Source organism: Chrysemys picta, chromosome 6, assembly GCF_011386835.1.
Source record: "Chrysemys picta bellii isolate R12L10 chromosome 6, ASM1138683v2, whole genome shotgun sequence".
NCBI classification, from domain to species: Eukaryota; Metazoa; Chordata; order Testudines; family Emydidae; genus Chrysemys; species Chrysemys picta.
Window position 1 is genome coordinate 108879476 of NC_088796.1, and position 22411 is coordinate 108901886.

A 22411-nucleotide genomic window follows, 5' to 3' on the forward strand; every position below is an offset into this window, starting at 1 on the left:
TATTTACAAAGGTATACTCACTAGACATCCCTTCCATGGCTTCATGGTCTGGGATAACGCCGTGGGATGGTTGGGAGGGTACTTCATTCAGGCTGAGAAAAAGATCCTGGCTGTTGGGGAGAACGGAGTGCTGTGTGCTCTCCGCAAGCTCATCCTCCTCCTCCTCATCTTCCCCATCCGCAGAATCCTCAGGCATGGCTGAGATTACCCAATGCTCGGAATCCATGGTCAGAGGTGGTGTAGTGGTGGCGACCCCCCCCTAGAATTACATGCAGCTCAGCGTAGAAGCGGCATGTCTGCGGCTCTGACCCGGACCTTCCGTTTGCTTCTTTGGTTTTCTGGTAGGCTTGTCTGAGCTCCTCAACATTCACGTGGCACTGATGAGAGTCCCTATTGTGGCCTCTCTCCATCATGCCCTTGGAGATTTTTTTCAAATGTTTTGGCATGTCTTCTTTTGGAACGTAGTTCTGCTAGCACGGAATCCTCTCCCCATATAGTGATCAGATCCAGTACCTCCTGTACGGTCCATGCTGGTGCTCTTTTTTGATTCTTGGACTGCATGGTCACCTGTGCTCTCCATGCTGGGCAAACAGGAAATGAAATACAAAAGTTCACGGGACTTTTCCTGTCTACCTGGCCAGTGCATCCGAGTTCAGATTGCTGTCCAGAGCAGTCACAATGGTGCACTGTGGGATAGCTCCCGGAGGCCAATACCATCAAATTGCGGCCACACTAACTCTAATTCGAAATGGCAATGTCGATTTTGGCATTACTTCCCTTGTCGGGGAGGAGTACAGAAATTGATTTTAAGATCCCTTTATGTCGAAGTAAATGGCTTCATTGTGTGCAGGGTTAATTCGGTTTAATGCTGCTAAATTCGACCTAAACTCGTAGTGTAGACCAGGCTTCATACATATTTAATACAGACAAAACTTACAACTGCCCTATTGTGTGTTCTCTTTGGGAATTATACTTGGAACACTTTGTTCTTTTCTGCAGAGGAGCTAACCTACATATGTTAGCTATAAACACCATCGGATTCTTGGAATAAAATGGAAATATCAAAATCAATACAAAATCTAGTCTTAGTCTGAAGTAGTTTCCTTTTATTTGTCAAACCTGATAATATGTTGCTAGCTTGTGGGGGGCCTTGTATGTGTTAATAGTTTTTTATTTCCTTTTTTAGATAATATGTTGCTAGCTTGTGGGGGGGAGGGATAGCTCAGTGGTTTGAGCATTGGCCTGCTAAACCCAGTTGTGAGTTCAATTCTTGAGGGGGCCACTTAAGGATCTGGGGCAAAATCAGTACTTGGTCCTGCTAGTGAAGGCAAGGGGCTGGACTCAATGACCTTTCAAGGTCCCTTCCAGTTCTAGGAGATGGGATATCTCCATTAATTTTAGAAAGCAAAGGGGGAAAGGATATGCAGAAAGTTAGCTGTATTATCCTGTTCTTTGTTGTGTTAGGACAGCTGTTAGACTGGATATTGGGCATCTTGGTGGAAAAGTCCTAGAAAATTTAACAGAAAATTAGACTTTTCTAAAGTTGCTGTCCTATAGAGCTTAATAGAAAATTATATCTTTGCTGTAGAATTACATATTTTTGTTCAAAATAACCTCTAGAATGGATATAACAGCATATTAAATTCTATTACTTTTTAGATTGATTTCTATAGAATAGAATCCCACTAACATTATCTAGAACCATATTGCTTTCAGCACTGTTAATTTCATAAGGATTGTTTTGTAACCTAAAAATAAAACATAGGCTGAAACACCTTGAGGATAGCATAGCAAACCCCAAGGTTAGTTACCTATTTTTTTCTTATTCTCTGTACTCTCCACAGCACCAGATAACCGTGCTGCTATTGTATAGGGGGTAAATTGCATATGTTTGGCCCATTTACTGTGTTCTGCAAACTGCATCTATTGACTTCAGATGGACTCAGGCAACTGCTTAAAGTTGAGTACAAACTTAAGTGCTTTGCTGAAACAGGTTCTTTGTGCAGTGTATACTGAGGGGAGTATGCATTTTAGGCAATTTTCTCCGCATAGGTAACTCACTGTCTCTTTGAATAGTAACTTCCTATCTTCTTGGTGTGGGCCTGGCTTGACATGAGTAATTAGGCATGGATGAGGGCTCATTTTTTGGGAGACAGGATTAAGGAGGTAAATGGACCAGCAGGCTGGAAACAGAATGTCTGCACTAGCTAAGATAAGTGAGAACACCCAGGAAACAATTTACAATGGACAGGATAACAATGGATAAGATAAGTCAGAAATGTAAAGATGAGGTAAAAAATAAGATTTATTGACACTAGCACTTTTGTCAGCAAAACTTTTGTCAGGCAGGGGTTTGAAAAAAACCCACTTCTGACTGACAGAAGTTTCTCCAACAAAAGCACTGGTGTGGACAGTGCTATGTCAGAGGAAGACATAGCTACTGCCGCTCGTTGGGGGTGGTTTAATTATGCCGGCGGATGAGCTCCCTCCCATCAGTATACAGCAACTACACACGAGACCTTACATTGGCACAGCTGCAGCAGGACAGTTGTGCAGCTGTAAGGTCCATAGCGTAGACATAGCCTGAGTTTTACATGGAAAGCGTGTGGACCGAGATTGGTTCTACAAAGTAACCAAGCCAATCCTGAAATGTGCAATGCAATGTAATGTTTATAAAGGAAGAGGTATGTTGTGAAATTTTGGATGTGTGGTGTGCCCTGTAAACACCCCCTACACTTGAGCCTAATCAACTCAAGTGCAGTTTGATGATATGCCAATGAAGAAACCCCAGTCAGGAGTTTAGGGTCAAGTTGAGTTCTTGGGAGCCAAATGGATAAGGTGTCAGAAGCTATTGAGATGATAAGTATCAGAAGGGTAGCCGTGTTAGTCTGAATGAATGAATCTGTAAAAAGCAACAGAGACCCTCTGTTGAGATGATAAGGTTTCAGAAGCCACCCCACCATGGAGATGCATAAATGATCATTCAGTATGCCAAGCTCACCCCTTTTTCTGTCACCAAAATACGTATTCTGAAATCTGTTTACTTTCTTCTGAATGGAAACGAGCTACAGACGCTGAATGATTTCATATATATTAATCGTCTGTAGCTCATTTCCACTAAGAAAGAGGTAAACAGAAAATTATAAAAAGCACTGTTGCTATTGTATACAGTGGTATTGTAGCTGTGTTGGTTCCAGAATATTAGAGAGATTAGGTGGGTGAGGTAATATCTTTTATTGGACCTACTTCCATTTGTGTAGTCTCTCTCTCCACAACAGAAGTTGATCCAATAGAAGATGTTAACTGTTGATATTGATTTTTTTTTTATCTTGGTGTTATCAAGCAAACCTTAGTTAACAAATGGTTTTTATTTTGGAGTTCATTTTGAGGTATTTAAGGGTAAAACCAATCTTATATACAGCCACCAGTTTCTTTATAAAATCATTTTTATTTCCTATCTTTCCTGACCACATTTGGTTTCCACTATTGCTTGTTTCTGCAATTATTTCTCCCCCCCCCCCCACCCCAGTCTTTCTGCTACTGCTAAATGCATGGCAGACTGTGACAGCATAGCACATTTTTGTACAAGAATGATCCTTTAATGCTGGCAGTGGTCTTAGCAGGATAAGCCATTTCAATGATAATATCATCCTCCATTCATTATGTATTTTCCCTTCCCTCCTCTAATGATCTGTTGCCACTTCAGAGAGTTCTTCCAAATGTCTTGCATGAATTTGCATATGGTATAAGATTTGTGATATAGAATATTCCTTATTGAAAAATAGGATGCTATTGAACTATGGAACCTTTTAATCACTGTTAAGGTACCACGTGTGAATGAGATAAATTGAGTCTGAACTTACTCTATTGTGGACACCATAACAATTTATCTCTTGTAGTGATACAAGCACTGAAAATGAAAGATGAACAGATATACAAATATCTACTCTCCAGTTGTACAGTACATGTGAGGTGCTTTCAGACAATCTGCATACCAGTAGGGAGTGCAATGGGGAATGTATGTGCAGACCCCCTGGGCTTTGACTGTTGTCATTCAAGAAATACTCTCTCAGAGAGGAGAAGGAATCAGTAACAATACCCAAGTCAACCAGTATCTCTGGAACTGAGAACTATTCTGGGATGTATAATTTTTAAGGTAATATTTGTAGGAATGCTACAGTAAATGCATGGTAGCCATAGGTGCTGGAACTAGGGGTGCTGGGGTTGCTGCCGCCGCACCCCCTGGCTTGAAGTGGTTTCTATCATATGCAGAGTTTACAGTTTGGTTCAGTGGCTTTCTGTACCCTCACTGTACAAATTGTTTCAGCCCCCTTGTTAGTAGCACTCACTACAAACAGATAGCGTGGTTATAACTGTTCTGCCAGTTTGGAAGTTTATTATTTGTATTTCAGTAGCATCTAGGAGCCCCAGTTATCGACCAGAGGACATATTTACTGAGGTATTTAGGCATCTAAATATGCAGATCGATGCTTAGTGGGATTTACAGAAGTGTCTAAATAGGTTAGGCAACTAGACTGCTAAGGGACTTTTGCAATTCGTACTCAGTGCCTATCTGAGTGTTTAGGCACCTAAATACCTCTGAAAAGCTAGTCCCAGGACCCCATTATACTAAATGCAAACACAGAACAAAAACACAATCCCTCTGCTGTCCCCTAAGTGGTGTAAGGGACAAGAGATATTAATAGAAATCCCGCAAGTTCCAATAGGAATGCTACAAGCTTTGAGTCAGGTTAATAAAAACACATGCAGTAGTTGTTCACTGCTGCTCATTTATATTTGGGGGGTTTTGTGTCATTAGTTTTGTCACTCAGCAGCTGGGACCTCACAGCCTAGAAAATGCCCTCAGATTTGGAAAAACTGCTCAACCATGTTGTACCTTAAAAGACTGAAGCCTGGCATTGTGCATGTTTAATCAGATTGTATACACATCTGTGCTCTGCAATACAGCTTATTTGGGGAAAGTATGCACCCTGTCACTTCCTATTGATCAGGAGATAAATAGAAATAGGACAAGTCCACTGGATCACTGAGACTAAGCATCAGGTTAAAGAAAGGAATAAAGCCCTGAAACATTTAATTTCCTCATACACTATTTCTTCACCTGTTGTCAATTTATTCTTAATTAAAAAGCGTATACGCAAATATATTTACCACTTTCAATTAGACCATTATTTCATATGTGGTCTCTTGTAAAAACAAAGCCTTCAGTCCTGTTATATTGTCTCTCCCCCCTTCTCTCTCCCCCCCAAACCATTCTGGTCTCAAAGGCCCCTACTCTGATTAACTTTCCTCATTTAAAACCAGTCAATAAATTCTTTGGCTGTCCCAAGGTACTCTTACTGCATCCGCGTTTGTCCCAGCCTCTAGTGTCTTGAGGTACAAGAGCACTGGGAAACGAAGCAGGTTCTCCAGCAACATAATATAGGGAATTAAACTAGGCTTGTTGGCCTGGAACACTTGCAAGGTTTTGTTAGTCAGGTGTTAAGGCTATGGTTTTTAGACCTATGATTAGGTTCACTTCCAATTTTTCAACGTGAGTACATAATGAGTTCATATGCCATATTGCTTTGAATCTGCAAAATTTCTTTTCTGGTGCTACAGAAGCAGTTAGAGCTAGAGGCATCCTTTTGCAGCTGAACAAGATGGGTAGAGCTAATTCAAAACTCTGAGTTCACTCAATGACACCCTACAGAGCCTAGGACACTTGCTTTATATACAAGGTGGAGTTAACAAGCCCCACCAGTTACACTGAGTCAGGAGGAATCCATCAGCAATTACCTGCAGAATTCCAACACTGCTGACAGAATGGGTTAGCAAAAGAACTCTGCTACTTATTACTGTCTGTGCCTCTCAGCCTATTTAAGGCTAGATTTGCCTGGTCCTTCCACATGTGCAGGCGTGGAAAGAAGGGTACAAAAAAGGGTTTTTTTTCTCTCGCCTCCTACATCTTACACACAAGGGCCAAGGACAATCTCAATTCCTACACTCTGGTTAGCCTAGGGACTGCTCTATTTGTCTATTCTGGTGGTGCAAATTTCTTCCAAGAGGGCAAGAGGTGGTAGGACTATGGTTTTCTCCCACACGCCTGCCTGCCAAAGAGAAGGAAGCAAACTGAACCATTCTAAGTGACAGTGCTGTAGGGTGTCATTGAGTGAACTCAGATCCTAGGGTCGACACTGAACACCACCTCAATGTCAAGGTAAAGGAGAAAATTTTCAGCTGGAGCATATTATATTGTTGTTGTTTTCTTTGTAAATAAACCTAAGCCCAAAAAGAATCTGATTTTTGTTACCCAATCTGGACAGTGTTTTCAAAGAAAATGGAAAAGGTATATCTGCTCTGAGTATCTTGTCTGTACCTTCCCTCTACCTTACTCTTCACCTGATGTTCAGCTCTTCATTAGTTCTGACTACTTCATAGGGCAAGAATTTCAAATGTGGCTGTCTAAAAATGCGGAGCACCCACAGTTCCTAATGAAGTCTGTCAGAGCGGCAGGTGTTGAGCCCCTCTGAGAATTTGGTATCTAACTTTGGTATCTAACTATGGAGCCAACTTTAGGCTCCCATATTTGAAAATGTGTACACTTAAAATTTATGTAATAGTGGAGGAATAGAAGCAAATTTACATAAAATGTCTCTTCTTGTGATTGTCAGCTTACTGTTCTAGGTTTCCTTGGGCCTCCTGTCATGCTGGATGGAGCTTCTTGCTTTATTTGATGAAGGTGTTGATTGTTGTCTTGTCCATTTCATCTTTAGGCTCTTTTCAGGATGATCTATAATAGAGCTAGTGTCATTTAATAGAGGATCTGAATCAGCTGACTAAGCTCCCTTAATGTCCCTTATGTCAGAGTTGGTTGTTTCTTATGCATGGCCATTAGATGTGAGGAAAGGCAGGGTTAAAACCTTTCTGACCAGGGCATAAGGAGCCTGGATGTTTTATGAATAGAGCACTAATACAAGTCTATATTAGTGAGATGAAATTCCCTTGAAATCCCCTTTAGTGCTTGTGTCTTCCAGAAGAATTATAATAATGACTTCCCTATTCAATTAACCTCTTTTAAAGTATTGTATTAGTGATTGTGGGTCATCTCAATGAGGATGAAATTGGCGCATGCAGAGCAGAGGGAAGAAATGAAGTCAAAATGGCACAAGTTGCAAATTCAATCAGAAAATCACTGATAAAAGTACTTCAAAGTATCTGTGTCAAGAAAAAAGGCATCCATTAGCATAATTATGAATTTTGTTTCAAGATGTGAAACTCACAGACTAATAATGATGGGAGTGACTTAGGGAATGGTCATATTACTGACTTCTGTGTATTTTTAACCAACTTTAAAGAATCAAAGGCTGTGTCTCTCCCGCTCTGCCCAGTGAGGTAAGCCCTTTAGTGATCAGAACCAGATAACTGTCCAGGAATTTTCTGACAATTGATATTCCATAAATGCATGCCCTCCCAAAGCATATGTTTGTCTTTTTAACTTTAAGAAGTTAATGGTATGTTAACATTTAAATATACTTAGTATTAATGACACTTATCATCTTTCATCTAAAGATCTCATAGTACTTTGCAAGGATGGCATAGCATTATCAATCTCCACGTTTATCTAGTATATAAATAGTAAATGCAATCAGTTTTTAGAGAGAGCTTTTACAGTTGAGCAAAGGGCTTTTGCTTTTCTGAATACCTTCCTTATAGTGCCCTAGAGTCAGTGTCAGTGAAAGAATTGGCAGCAGCTGTGAAAATTGTGCCCTGTGCCAGTAAATTGTTATAGAAGTGTCACAGAATGGTTGGTAATTGTTATTTCACGTCGCCGTTCTGTTCAGGACTCCACACAGAGAAGTAGATGCCATGTAACTACCCAACAAGTATGTTACTTCAAAGTTCAACAGGTCATTTTTGCTGGCTTTAATTTCCACACAATTCCCCCTTCCCCCTCCCCAACATTCAGTTTATCTCAGGATTTTCCCACCCCATTGTCTGGAAACAGCTGAGAGTTCCCTCCTACAGTTGCTACTGACCTATTCAGCTTGGTCTGGTTCTCTGGCTTTAATATGAATAATTTAGATTCCCTGTTTCATTCCTACATTGAGCGGAAATGAATCATATATTTGAAAAAGACTAGTGACCTAAGACCCATCATGATACGGACTCATAAGAGTTATTTGCTTTATATTTAATCTCTGATGCCCATCGTGACTTTTCTGAGTATCTTACAAAGTCAGCTCCTGGCTCATAGCAGGACAGATTAGCATTAGCTTGTATATGCAACAGAAATTGTACCATTGCTGAATATTTTTTAAGATGAAATCCTGTCTCTGCTGCTGTGTGGTGGGGTAGGTTGTGGAGAGCTTGTGTAGGGGGAACTCTGCAATGCTCTGCAACAGGTCTCTGACATTACATCAGTATGGGAGATGGAAAATGATTGTGACACTATGCAGGCCACCACTGGCTCTGCAGCTGTACAGATTCACTGCCTCTTGTGGACAGCGCAGGGGTCATGGCTGATACTGCAGCTTTCACTAGTGCTCCACAGCTGAGGGGAGAGGAGTTCCCTCTGGAAAACTCCTATGTAAAGCCCATTCAGGTTTTGCACAGGGATTGAGGATTTGGCCCTTTGTAAGACTGCTTCATCTGGGACCTGCTGCTTTCTTTTCACTGAAATCATCCCATCATACCCCATTTGAAAAGATCAAATGTTTTTCTGTGTCTCGTTCATATACCTGAGTTATCAGTCTGATCCATATCAATCTTCTCTCCCTCATATAAATAAACGGAACCCAAACCTCTTTATTTGTTTTGCAGTCTGTCTGTCCCAGGTCATGGTGAGAGGCAGTGATATCAGAGCATCATGCCTCTTTAAAGATGCTCTAGGAAATATTGTCAGAACATCAACATTCCACAAACCTATAAACTGCTAATCAGATTCCAGTTCCAAGCTTCTAGCTGAATAAAAAGGAGGTTAGAATGCTAATCTGTTGGCAATGAAATCTGGATGCCCAATTAGTGCTTTACTATCTCTGTCCTTCCACACTCACTCTCCCTCAGCACAGATTATCTACAGGCCCTTCTATACCAACTTTGTGTAGATGAGCACATAACATCTGTGGAATGTTTATTTTCCTTTTAAATCTAGACTTGAAATAGTATATGATTTTCACATGCTGCCTTCCCCTCTGGGTGTGATTTTTAAGGTATTTTATCTGACCTTGCCAAGAGCAGCATACCCCAGCTTTATCCATTACCGGAACCCCCTGCCACAACACACATGCACACACATTTAATAGTCTGGTTTTAATTTAGTGTAATTTGAAACAGGGCAAAGGCAAAGCAACATTTGTGGTCATAAATGTTTACATCTCACTAAAGGTTTCTCCCTAATATTCTCTGGTGCGGTCATATGCCTTTAAGCATGCAGGCAAAACAGAGGAATTGAAAATTCTGTTGACAGGTAAATGTGAATCATCTTGTATCATTCAAAGGAAAATAATCAAGCTCTTTTCAAATAATATAAAATGTAAAATGATTGCCTGTTGGGGAGGAGGGAAGCTTATCAGCATCTCTTCTATAGAAAATGATTCCCATTTTGTAGCTGGAGGAACATATGCTTCAGCTTATCTTGTCACTTGACTGCAGTCTCTGATATTTATTAACAGTTGATTTCCTGTAGATGCTGTTCTTTCCTGTTTTTCTCCTCCCACCCCACCAATCAATTATTTCCCTGGAAACTACATCTGTCCTTCTTTTCATTATCATTTCCTTAAAGAAGATTATTATTTCATTATTGGTTTTGAAGAGGCATTGATAATGAGTGGTGCAGCCCTGGTTCCATGAACATTACAAAGTCAATGTTTGAGGCTTCCACCCTCCTTCCTTAATCATTTTATCAAAGCCTGTGAGATAGAACTTTTGTAGTCACTGCAAGAAAATACGGAAATTATGAATTATGTCTTCAACAGAAGATTTGGTATTCACTAGGGGTTCACATGAAATAGAGGCAGGGCTGACTTCAAAGACGTGGACAATTTTGTACATCTACAAGACGTCTTTTACAAAGCTAGGAGCTCTGTGGGTGAGAAGTACATTGGCTTAATATTTTAGCAGCATATGCCCCTATATCTAAGACTTTGGCACTATCAAGAGAGTCCTGTAAGCTGTTGTTCACATGCCGTACATCTCAGTAGTTGAGCTTTTAATAATTTTAAAAGATTTTTTTCCCTTTCAGATACTTCAACTTGTAGCTTTCTCAATCTCTCACATCTCTTTTCTACTTAATCCTAGTATCTGATATCTTTTTATTTTGTATTGATCATTGTCCTTGATGCCTGTCTCAGAGAATTAGAAGGTATGGCTGGTATTGTATCCCCATTTTTGAAATAAGACAATTTAAAATAGCAGAAAAGCTTCAGTGACACAATGTGCCTGTTCTGCTTTGATCACAATTTGATAAAGCTTTGCAAAGACTTGGTGAGCTATTTAAACAGATATCTGCTTACACCCAGGAAAGACAAAAATGGTATTATATAAAACCCTGTGTTTCTCCAATTCTTGCAGATTGCACTAGATTTCAGATTATCTGCTATGAGAACTGATTAGATGAAAATACTTTTGTTTACCTGATCTCTACGAGTTTTCAAGCATCCACCCTACTGTTAAGTTGCTGCTGTGTAGCTGCATAGTATTCCTGTTGTGAAATTCTTGCTTATGTCAGTATATCTGTGAAACAATTAGTAACCCATAAAGAAATGTAAATTCAATTCTCGCAAGGCTGTAGGAACCCTTTACTCTCTGTTAAATTGCACCCATATAGCCATGCAGCATGAAAAAAAGTGTTAAATTCATTGATGTAAATGGCAAACAAATAGCTAGGATATGATTTGATATTAAATGGGCTTAAATCATGGGTTCACCCCCCCCCCCCCCCAAACACACTATGAACCTGCTGTGATTGAGTTTGGGTGTTCCCAGTCCCTGTCCTGCTTGCTGATTGAAGCAGGACTGTGTGAGGGTGGATTTGAGGAGAGCATTGATGGGCCTTGTTCCAGGAAATCAGAGCAACTTCCAAGGACAAGACCAGCAGAGTCTGAGGTGACTCTGCTGGTGTGTAGGACTCTTGAACAGGAGATAGATAGTACAGAGAGTCCTGAGAACCAAAGGTGCTTTGCAGAATTCCAAAGCTCTGTGTGAGGGGCTAGGACTAGAGCTAGGTGAAACTTTTCAACTGAAACATTTTTGGTGAAAAATGCAGATTCTGCAACACTGAAATACTTGGTACATTTTTGCCACAGATTTGGGGATTGGAAGGTAAAAAGAATCTGTATAAAATCTTATTTTGTTTCAGCGTTTTCAAAACAAAATGTTCACATTTTTTTCAGTTCAAAAGCCCTTTTGTTTAGATGTTTCTTTTTTATTTTAAAAATTAAACAATATTAACATGCTCAACGTTGAAATGAGGCATTTCATTTTGGGTTGAATTAAACATTTCATTTCCCCAGAAACCATTTTTTTTTAAATTTGGTAGGCAGAATATTTTGAAAATATTCATTTTGGGTTCGACATATGATGATGATTTTTTTGGAATTGCCAGTGAACCGAAAAATCTGTGATTTGTCTCGCTCTTGTTAGGTCCTAACTTGAAGAGGAGCCTCTGACAGCCAGCTCAGGCTGCTGGTTCTATAAAGATCCAGGGGAATGGGCCTTTCTTCTCTCCAGTAGGGAAAAAGGCAGTGGAGAATCAGCAACAGTAGAAAATGAAAGTAAACACTGCAGGAGCTGCCAGGAAGCAGAGTCAGGAGCTGGTGCTATTCAGGAGTCAAAGTCTCCTTCCTTGCTCTTCTATAGGTTTTAGGCCCTCCCTGTCCTCTTCCCTAAACCCTCAAGTCTCCTCTCTGTCTCTTTACAGCAGTTGCCAGAGCCAGAAATTAGCAGCTTCCTCTTCCCTTTCTTGTTTTCATGTGGCATGCCTGCCCTTCCCTTGCTGCTTTTGCATTTGGCACGCACATACATATGTACCCAAGTAGGCGCACTCACCTACTAACCCATAACACATGTGCTGGAACCTTGCTTCCCTTCTTGAGGCAATCAACACCTTTCAACACCTTGAACAGTATTTTGGGGCCAGATTCTCTGGCCTAGGTGATCTGTTTTCATGCAGCACAGGAGTGGTCAGGGGAGCAGACAAAGATGGTAGTATGCCCTTATGAGTAGTCCCAATGAGGTCAGTGGAAGAACTTGCGTAAGTTCTACTCATCATCAATAAGAGTTGCAGAACTGGATCAAGTAACAAGTTTCGCCTGGACATCTGTATACAGTGCAGTTCAAATGTTTAACTCTTATAAAGCAACCCATTAATATTATGCCACACATACAGTATAGTAATTAGGCAGAAAAAAAATACTGTGACGATTTTCTTATGTGATGATTTTCATACTTACAACAGTCCAATAGTCTAGCTTTACTAAAATATCTGGAACTCAGTGATAAACATTCACAATTCTCTAATCAAGATTTTGATTTTAAAATGTGCATCACATAAATATGTTGTAGTTCACTTGCATTTTCTTAAATAGGTCCTTTAATTAGTAATGTGTTTCTATAATAGACCCTAGCCTGTTTATTACAATTTGGTGTTTAGAAAATTGCTACAGTGAGAACTTTGCAGGCAAAGGTTATGAATATCTACTGCCCCGACACCAGTTCAAAAAGATGTCTATAGATCCATACCCTGGTATTATACATTTCTACTGATTTGTGAGGTCCTGAAAGAAGGTGCTTATCTAATATGGCTATCCTTAATTACCTAATATGTATAGTGAGATGACAAACTCCTTGTTGCTATTTGTAGAATTTCCTCTCTCCTTACCATAGGTGAAACGTATCATTGCAGTGTATTTGCCATCCTGGTACTTTGGAAATGTTGGCATTGTACAAGAAACCAAGAAATGTGATTGCCAAACTTTTTTACAAAGATATTTTTAGGAAAATTCTTAATAAGAAAATTCCCCCAAAGTGGAGATCAAAGTTGGCAGATCTTAATGGGATGCACTGCTGCACTACAAACTCAGAGGGTATGTCTGCACCGTCACTAATGTGTGACTGCAGCTTGGGTAGGCATACCTGCACTACATTTAATTTAGCCAGCGTGGTTACCAATAGCAGTGAAGAAATGGCACAGACCCTAGCACAGGCTAGGAGCCTGAGTATATACCCAGGGTTCTGGGCAGGCCTGTGCGGAAGCCCATGGCACAGCATCTTCACTGCTATTTTAACAGCACTACTAGATATAAGTTAATGTGGGTATGCCAATGTGAGCAGCAATCACACCTCCTATTGCAGCGCACATACTCTCTGACTCTAATTCTTAGTGCAGAGACACTGGCATTCTTAATTTATCTCAGGAGTAGTGCAATAGGAATCAATGGAACTACTTCTATGTTTAAAGTTAAGAATACGCTTAAGTGTTCTCAGGATCAAGGGAAAACACCAGCACCCTATCAAATCTTGTTCCTTCAGGCAGGAAAATCTCTACAACACCATTGTTCAGTAAAAGTATTGAGGCATGGAGACAAGCAGGGGAAGGATGAAGTCCTGCTGCTCTGCTACCATGCTTCCAAAACATAACCATTGAATGCATTTGGCTAAATCACCAAACGCTAGCAAGATGGTTATTCATATGAACACAGGTCTTTCAGATACTAGTTCCTTACACAAGTGCAGGAATAAAACATAGTTAGGTTTAGTTCACCACATTCTAACTGAAATGAACTGGGTGGAGAATTATCGACCAACCTTTTAAAAGAAAAAAAAATTATCATGCTATAGATTACCAAAAAGGGAAATCATTTAACATTTCAAATTTCTATTCACCTTCACCCCTCTCCAACTCTCCATCAAGAAAAGTAACATAAATTTTGCTGGTTTGTAACTGGATTAAATTGGAACCTTCAAAGTTTCCAGGCTTTTCCCCATAGAAATACCACACAAAGTATCAGGACAAATTATACTTCATCTATGGGCAGTTCTATGTTGGAACTATATCACTGTTCTGTAGCATTTCATTTTTGTCAGCCACAACTGTTATGCTGATTCTTGGCAGAAAACAAAGAAATTAAATAATCCATACCACAAAATCATCCTCTTTCTTGTTTGTTTCTTTCCATTACCTGCATTTGGCCTGGGCCATTTGCGGGCATGCAATTCCTTGGCAAAGATGTCTCAACAAATCCATCTTCCCACTTCTCTGGTTCTGAGGAATTATTCCATCTTGTAAGATCATCAAAAGTGTTTGTTAAAAAATAAAATAAAAACCACCTCCAATATCCGTATACTTTGGTCTTGCCTGCCACAGCTAAAGCAAGAACTGGCCATGTTTTAGGGGGAAAAACTTGGCTGTAATATCCTTTCTTGTTTCTATTTCAGGACTTAAATCATCTTGTATATTTCCATAGCAAACAGGTGAAACATTAACTTTTCTGCACAGATCATAATGTAACTCTAGTTTAGTATAAAAAAGATTCATGCAGGCTCTCCGATTTTATGGTGATGGGGAGCCATATCACTACTTAGGCAGATTATGTTGATTATTCACATGACTTTTTTGTATAGATATTTGTATTATTAGTGATAAGCTGATTTTATTAATGTGTCTGAGGACATCCTATATTTTTGGATAATCAGAGGTCTAGATAAATGAACTCAGTTTCTCTTCAAATTTCAGATCCAGGGGACAAAAATGAATTTTAGAAATTTGACTAGTGAGGTTTACCTGTATTATCTGTACAGCGATGATGTGGTTAGCATTGTACAAGATACAGATATGCACAGGCAACTAAAATTCTGGAATTTCCTAACTTATGACATTTCACTTTGAAAGCTTACCATATTTTTAATGTAGTTATTGAGTGAAATCTACCAGCTTTTAAAAAAGCAAACTGAAACAACAGAGATTTTACCATGTGGAATCTCATTGAAACTTACATGGTTCTTCAGCTGGGTTGGAACCTTAGATCCAAAATACAGATCTCTGCCCCTTGAGCTAAGGGAGGAACTGATAGCTCTAGTAGGTTATCATCCTCTCTGTGGACCCCCCACTAGAGGGGGATGAGACATACGCCTTGCCAGTAGGATTCACAGATATTTGCTTAGAGCCGAAGAATGCTGAAATTTAAGAAACCTGGGTTCTATTCCAGGCTGTGGAGGGGAATATAATCTTGTGGTCACAGACCTTTTGCCTTAATTCCCCCTGCCAAGACTGACCCTTCTGCACCATCCCTTCCAGCCTGTTCATGTCCCACTTCTGTCTCTTTCTCCCTCCACCCAGAGCTCATCATCTCAGTCCGAGTTCCTCATCTTGGCTCCCCACCTGAGTCCAAGTCTCCCTTCAAAACTCCTATTCTCTCTTCTTCTCTCATCTCAAACCTCTCCTCTCCCCCTTCCCCCCCAACCCACTTTTTGTCCCATCTCCTGGCCTCGCCAGGCCCAATCTTTCACACACATGCCAAATTCCTTGCTTGATCTCAGTCTCCCCTCCCACAGCTCCCATTCTGGTTGCCTCATCTCACCTCTTCCAGCTCCCAGTTGTGTCTCCCCACCCCCCAACACACAACAGACTTCTTGACCCAGTCTGCTTCCTTCCCCTCCCACCAAATTTAAAGAAGAGAGAGTCTTCCTGCCCTCAGTTCCTATACCTAGGACCGCAGCTCTCCAAGGTAGCAAGGAGCAGCAATTGTCAGGAAAATCCTTCTAGCACCTAAATCCTTAGGTGGTAGCATGTTCAGTGATGATTGACTCTCTGGAGAATTTAGCTTTCAAACCCTGAAGTGAGATTTTTCAAAGGCTGATAACTTGGCTCAGTGTGGGGAACTTTTTCATGGAGCAGTAAACGGTACATCTGACACCTAGGCAAGGCTCCTGGCAAATTACAAGTCCCTGCCCCTAGCCACGCATGATTTAGAGCTTCTCAATGAAATGTTTGGAAGGGGTTTTTTTAACACAAGCAAAAAGATGGTTATTTCCCTGAACATCATTCTGAAAAATGGCTGAACAGCTTTTGCTGAAATTTCAAACAATAATAATAATAGTAATTCAGCCAGAGGCAGGCACTTGGCATGGAAAATTTCAGCACAAACAATTAAAATTTGGCTAAGTTATAAGCAACTGAAAACAGGGTTTTCAAATGGGAAGTATCAGGAAATCTTAACTATAGGCAGTGCCATCAGCTCCTTGTGTAATACAATGTGAGTGTACAAACAATGGGACCCTGGCACATCCCAAGCCCACCCCGAGTAGCCCGCACCTCTTCTTTACACTGCAGTTAGAGGGACGGCTGGTGAAGGAGGTGACTATGCAGCATAAAGTGAACCTGGCAGACCCGAAAACTAACTTGTAAACTTTTTCTCCTCATTGGATCTATTACTCAAATGTTGTCAATCCAATGCACCTTTGAAAACCACAAGAAATACATGTACAATAACCTTTCAATCCTGTAGACAGTGAAGAAGAAATTTCATCACCAAATGAACCAAACTGAAGAGTTTTTGTGATCACGTTTGAGATCCCAAACACAATCAGATGATTCTGATGTCCCAGTTTGCATTTGTGGGTATGGTATTTTCTGATAACTTATCAAATTTGCCACTTTGATTCCTAAACAAGTGCCAAGTTTATTTAGATTATACTAAGTGTCTGCCTCTGAAATTTCATATGCACCCAAGGGCATACTATTATACATTTAAGCACCCCTAAGAATACCTTCCTAAAGCAGAAGTTGTCTACTGAAAAATGATCTGGCCTTCTTTGAGAGAAATATTAAAGCTTCTAAGTCCTATATTGAGCTTCCCATCTTCTCAATGAAAAATGCATTTTCCTTGTGAGAAGTCCCTTATGATTAATGTACTACTGTAAATGTGTGCCATCAGATATTTAGCTGAGTAGATAGTGTTATGCTTATACACTACAGTCTCTGCTCTGTACTCTAAATGTGGTTTTGTGTGCTTTCCCCGAATTATGGAAAATATTACTATATTTTGACTTTGCGCTAATGATTCATGCCTTCAAATGAATTGTTTACATTCATCAGTATTTATTATTTCTTCTGCATTGTGTGAATGACATTTATTGTGATATATATATTTTTTAAATTCTACCTTTATGGGTGGAACTCTGCAATTCAGTGCAGATGGCAAAGAAACATTCAGGGACTGCCAGGGTCAAGATGCTGGTGGTCTTACAGTTTATCCAGCATCTCAGAGCCGTCAGGATGATCTCAATGGAAGGGCTTTGGGGTTGCCTCAGCTGTGACTGGAATATAAAAATACATTACAGTTTTAGCTTTGAACATTGTCAGTCCCTTTGTTTTCAACAGCACAACACTGGTAGAAAATGTGATGAAAAGTACATACCCTCTGTAACATAAAAAGATTCAAGCAGGATCTATGAAAGACTTGTAGGATTTGTAATTGAAATAGATCTTCACCTTGGGATAACTCCAGTCTTTGATTTTAGTCTCCTAATACTACTCCCATTATATCATATGGTCGGTGAGAGGACTTGAAGTACTTTTCTTTCTTTTCCCAAGTGTAGGCAATTATTTCTCCTCTAATAAATAAAATACTATTATGGGACATCCACACAATGAAAAAGCGAAGTTCTTATCACTGAAGAAAGACATCCTTTGGAATTAGACCAACTGAAAGCAAAGGGAAGAACTAAAGAGTTAAAGCTTTACAATGAAGCAGCAGATGCCTATATATCTCAAGGTTGATTGAATTTAGCTGCTCCTGTTATGAAATGCATTAGCCCTGGGCAGTAGTCTCAACTATATCCTTTATTTTGTGCTTCTGGAAGCAACGCCGCCTTTGGTAATGAATAAAATAAAGCAAGACAAGAAATCAGAGCACAAATTAGAGGATTTTGCAAATGTTGTAAACTCCCTTAACTCACAATAAGCTATTTATATAATGCATGAAACATTTCGTTGTCCCTTGACCTGAATTTTAAGTTAATGCTGTTTTATCCCCTTAAATGTAAAAACTGTCTATAATGGTTGAGCTTTTCACTCACGATACAACACTTCATCTTGTGCATATAAATGGTAAATGCAGTCAGTTTTTAAATAAAACTTTTACAGTTTAGTAAAGGTCTTCTGTAAACTGCTCCCAGAAAAAAAAAAGTAATTAAGATTGAGCTGTGTATTACTAATTCAGGAGGAAAATTCTTGATTAAATCACCACACACAAACACGTGCTATGACATTCAGAGTTAAGGTTAAACTTAAACCTTTGAAAGTATGGCAATAGTGAATTTAGGTCACACAAGGAACCTTAACTTGGCCTCTGTGTGCTGAAAACAAGCAAACAGTTTAATCTCACAGATGACCAATAACTGTAACATCTTACTTTTAATCATACTCTGGCAGCACCAAATACAATGCTCTCTACAACCATATACAATCTGCAGAATAAGATGTAATTTACCAATTCCTGAGTAGACACCATCCCATAACTAAGGAGGTAGGTAGTTCACCATTTTTTATTAATCATGTGCTACTAATTTGACAAGTATTAATAGAGCTAGTGTTTTTGTCGATATCTAACAAATCTCTTAAGCCCAGATACTGAAAATTAAGGCAATAACATAAAAAATCAAACATATGGTGACACAACATCACACTTTGTAGTTGAGACGTGTATGTATGAAACCAATGATCTGTGCTTAACGATTTCAAAATGCAATTCCAAAACTGTACAAACACAATGTTATATCCAAACTTCAGATGTCTGGAAAGACAAAGTTGCAGAAGGCTGGTCAGTTAGCCAATACAATTGCTTCTCCTGGCTTAAGATATTAGTAACCGATAGATATCAACTTTATGAAGTTAGAACTTAGAAAAAGTTTGGCATAGAAAGAGTTAAAATTGTTTAGATGGCTTATGCTATCAGAAGTTTGAGTTTCTTTTAAGTTTAACTTTAACTGAATTTGTTGGCTTTCAAAAGTTTCTCTTTTTGTTTATAGCTGCAATATTCATCTTAGTTTTATTTTTACCCTTATTTATTGATATGTACTATTCTTAACGTGAACTTCAAGTGTTTTGGCTGGAATTTCCTTAGGATTTAAATATACTGAAGAATTACCTTGTGACAAGCATCCTGATTACTCTAGCTTGGGTTTTTGATTTCATACTTCAACCCTCGCTCCATATTACAGTTTCCTAAGGAGCTTTTCTTTTCATGATCCCATCATCTGTGAAATTTATTAGCTTTGCAGGTTGATAGTTTTGAGTCATTCACATCCAAACTTAAATTTAAGTTTGGATCAGTTACACTGAAATAGGCTAGCATTATCTGCTTAAAACAATTCAGCCTGCTTGCTGATCTTGTTAAGCATAATTATGTGGTCTCTAGGTGACTCATTGCCCCACCTGAATATTTGGCAGATGGAAGTGGTCATGAGGGGAAAGTTGATCTGGAGTATGGACTGAACAATCTTGAGAGAGGAACCATAGGAGCTGATTAGCTTGAGGAGGAAGATTGAACTGATCTCTGCTATCTTATTTTTGTTTTCTTTATTAATGAAGCCAAACCTCAGCAAAGGGATCATTTTGGAGTATACGTACTGTGGTGATTGTGTTTGTAGAACAGGATGAAGAAGGCATCTTCTCACATGTACATTTTGAGTTTAGCAGGGGAAAAGCACTATTAGCTTATATTATGGTTTGTTGCATTTCAACAAAATCTCAGGTCCAATTATTGTAACTAAGGAAAATCGGAATAGGAAAATAAAGTGTTAGATGCAGACAATAATATTTACTTCCTATGTTGTGGATAAAAAGAAAAGAAAACTGGCATCCCCATCCATTTTTCTCCCCTAAATTACTAAAAAGATACAGAGGTAAGCTAATGAACATCTCAATTACTTTACATTCTTATTAAATTAAAGAGCTAAACAAAACAACAACTTTTATGCTAATCTTGTCAATCCTTAATGCTCCTGAAAATAAGGTGCTCATAGGATGAAAAGTGATGTGCAAATTTCTCCAGGCAGTAGTATCAATAAAATAACTAAGTCATGACCTGAATCTCCTTCTCCAATTTTCAGTTAGTTTGAAACCACCAACCTCATTATATTTCTGCCTTAAAATGGACCTAAACTCTAACTAATTTATTTTTGCCCCACAGTTCTATCAAATTTCATTCCACCAACATACGCACACTCAACATTCAGTTGATGTAACATTGCTTCTGGATTTTGAATGTCTGAAGCTGAGAGAACCAGCTTCTTCCCTTAGCAGCTGCTTGTCTGTTTCTCTAGTCCTGGTGGTCTGGAATTAAGCTATCAGGGTGGAATCCACGAAGGGATGTGGGTACCTGGATGCCGAGCGTTGCAACACCCAACTTTTACATACCTAGAAAATCACAGAAGCAACGCTGTAATCCACAAAGCCCAATTAGCTGCCTAGGTTTCCTATACAACGAATGGGGAAAGATAGGTGCCTTAGAAATGTGACCACAAAAGCCAGTATGTTAGATGGGGAGGCTGCTAAAGTAGGCATAAGAATATATGAGTGGTCATATTTGGGTCAGATCAATGGTCCATCTAGCCAGATACTTTTACCCTGAAAACTTGGGCATCTACAGGAGTATAGATGCCTACACAGTTTGGCAGTGATTTTATGTATTGTAGTAGAGCCAAAACTGGGATTTAAGCACCTAAACCCCTGGAGGCTAAGGGCTTGTCTACATGAAAATTTAGTTTGTAGCAAGCTTGGATGTGAATCTACCCCCACTCTGCCATTTCAAATTTGACTAGATCAAAGCACATTAACAAACTATTAATGGATGTCAGCAAGGTCCACATGGACAATTAGTCTGTAGCAGTCTGGTTCGGTAGATTCAGACCCTAGCTTGCTTCAACCTACGTGTTTGTGTAGACAAACTCTAGGTCTGGGGTTTAGGCACCTAAATACATTTGTGGATCTGGAAATCAATAACTATATATTCATGACAGTGGCAGTGTGCTAAGGGTAGCACTTGAGCCAGCACTCTGATTACTATTAGTGCCAATTATGTTCCCCCGGAGAAGGCCTAATTAGACAGAAGTGAACCTGACTACCAGGCCAGATTGGGGCTAATGAGTCAATGAAACAATTAGCCCAATAACAGGGAAGCTGTATAAATAGCTCTGAAGAGGAGAAAGTCTGGAAAGCCTATCAAAGGGGGTCCTCTGGCATCTTACCCCAACCCTTTTTAGAGAAGGGGTTAGAAAACGGAGACACAGTGTAAAGGTATGGAGACTGCTATGTACCAGTGGCAGGATTAAAACACTACATTAACTACACTGTAGTGTTTACCAGCATGAAGATCTCAGAGTAGCCAGTATCTGTGGAAGTGGTGGGGGTGAGTCACCACCTTGCCACAATGACATTTAGCCTATTCCTTTTATCAAACTGGCATTCAAAAAGTTTTAGTTTCCCAATCAGTCACTTAACCACGGCAACAAAACTGGAGTTGTTCGCTGTCTTCCACAAGAGATTAGGCTTTGGCCTTCTGCCAGCCAGTCTGAGCCAGCACTAATATAATTCACAACTGGAAGAAGACAATCAATTAATCAATACTATAATTTGGAACTGACCACAGTACTAACACTCATAGCTATTAGATTCACTGACTGACACCATTTAGGATTAATGAGGTAGCAAGAGCATACAAACTAAAGATTTGTTTAAAGACTTTTTTGTTCCAAGATCAAGCTACCCATTCCATTTGGTCATTTTTTAAGTTGGATATGTCACTGTGAAATACTAATGTAAATACAAACTACTGAAAAGTGCAAATTACTTATCAGCAATGGATTAGGAGCCAACTCTTTCATAGATCAGTTTTTTGGTTTAGAATAATCTAATTCAATGAGTCTACATCAGAGGTGGGCAAACAACGGCCTGCGGGACCCTCCTGCCCAGCCCCTGAGCTCCTGGCCTGGGAGGCTAGCCCCCAGTTCCTCCCCTGCTGTCCCCTGCCCTCCACACACACACACGCACACACACACACACACCCCCGCAGCCTCAACTCGCCGCGCCGCCGGTGCAATGCTCCGGGTGGCAGGACTGCGAGCTCTTGCCAGACAGAGCCGCTACAGAGCCGCAGCCTGACCCAGTGCTCTGTGCTGCGCGGTGGTGTGGCTGGCTCCAGTCAGGCAGCACGGCTGCCTGTCCTATTGCTTAGGGCGGCACTCCAGGCAGTGCAGTAAGGGGGCAGGGAGCGGGGGGGAGGAGTTTTGGGGTGGCGGTCAGAGGGCGGGGAACAGGGAGGTTGAATGGGGGCAGAGGTCCTGAAGGGGGCAGTCAGGAAGGAGAGGAGGGGTTGGTTGGGGCAGCAGAGGGCAGTCAGAGGTGGGGGTT

At 40.1% G+C, this 22411-nt stretch overlaps 1 protein-coding gene across 39 annotated transcripts in view; it reads left to right on the forward strand.

The window, feature by feature from the left end:
- Positions 1-22411, forward strand: part of PTPRD (protein tyrosine phosphatase receptor type D) — a 1673772-nt gene that overhangs the window by 954758 nt on the left and 696603 nt on the right. The window lies entirely within an intron of this gene.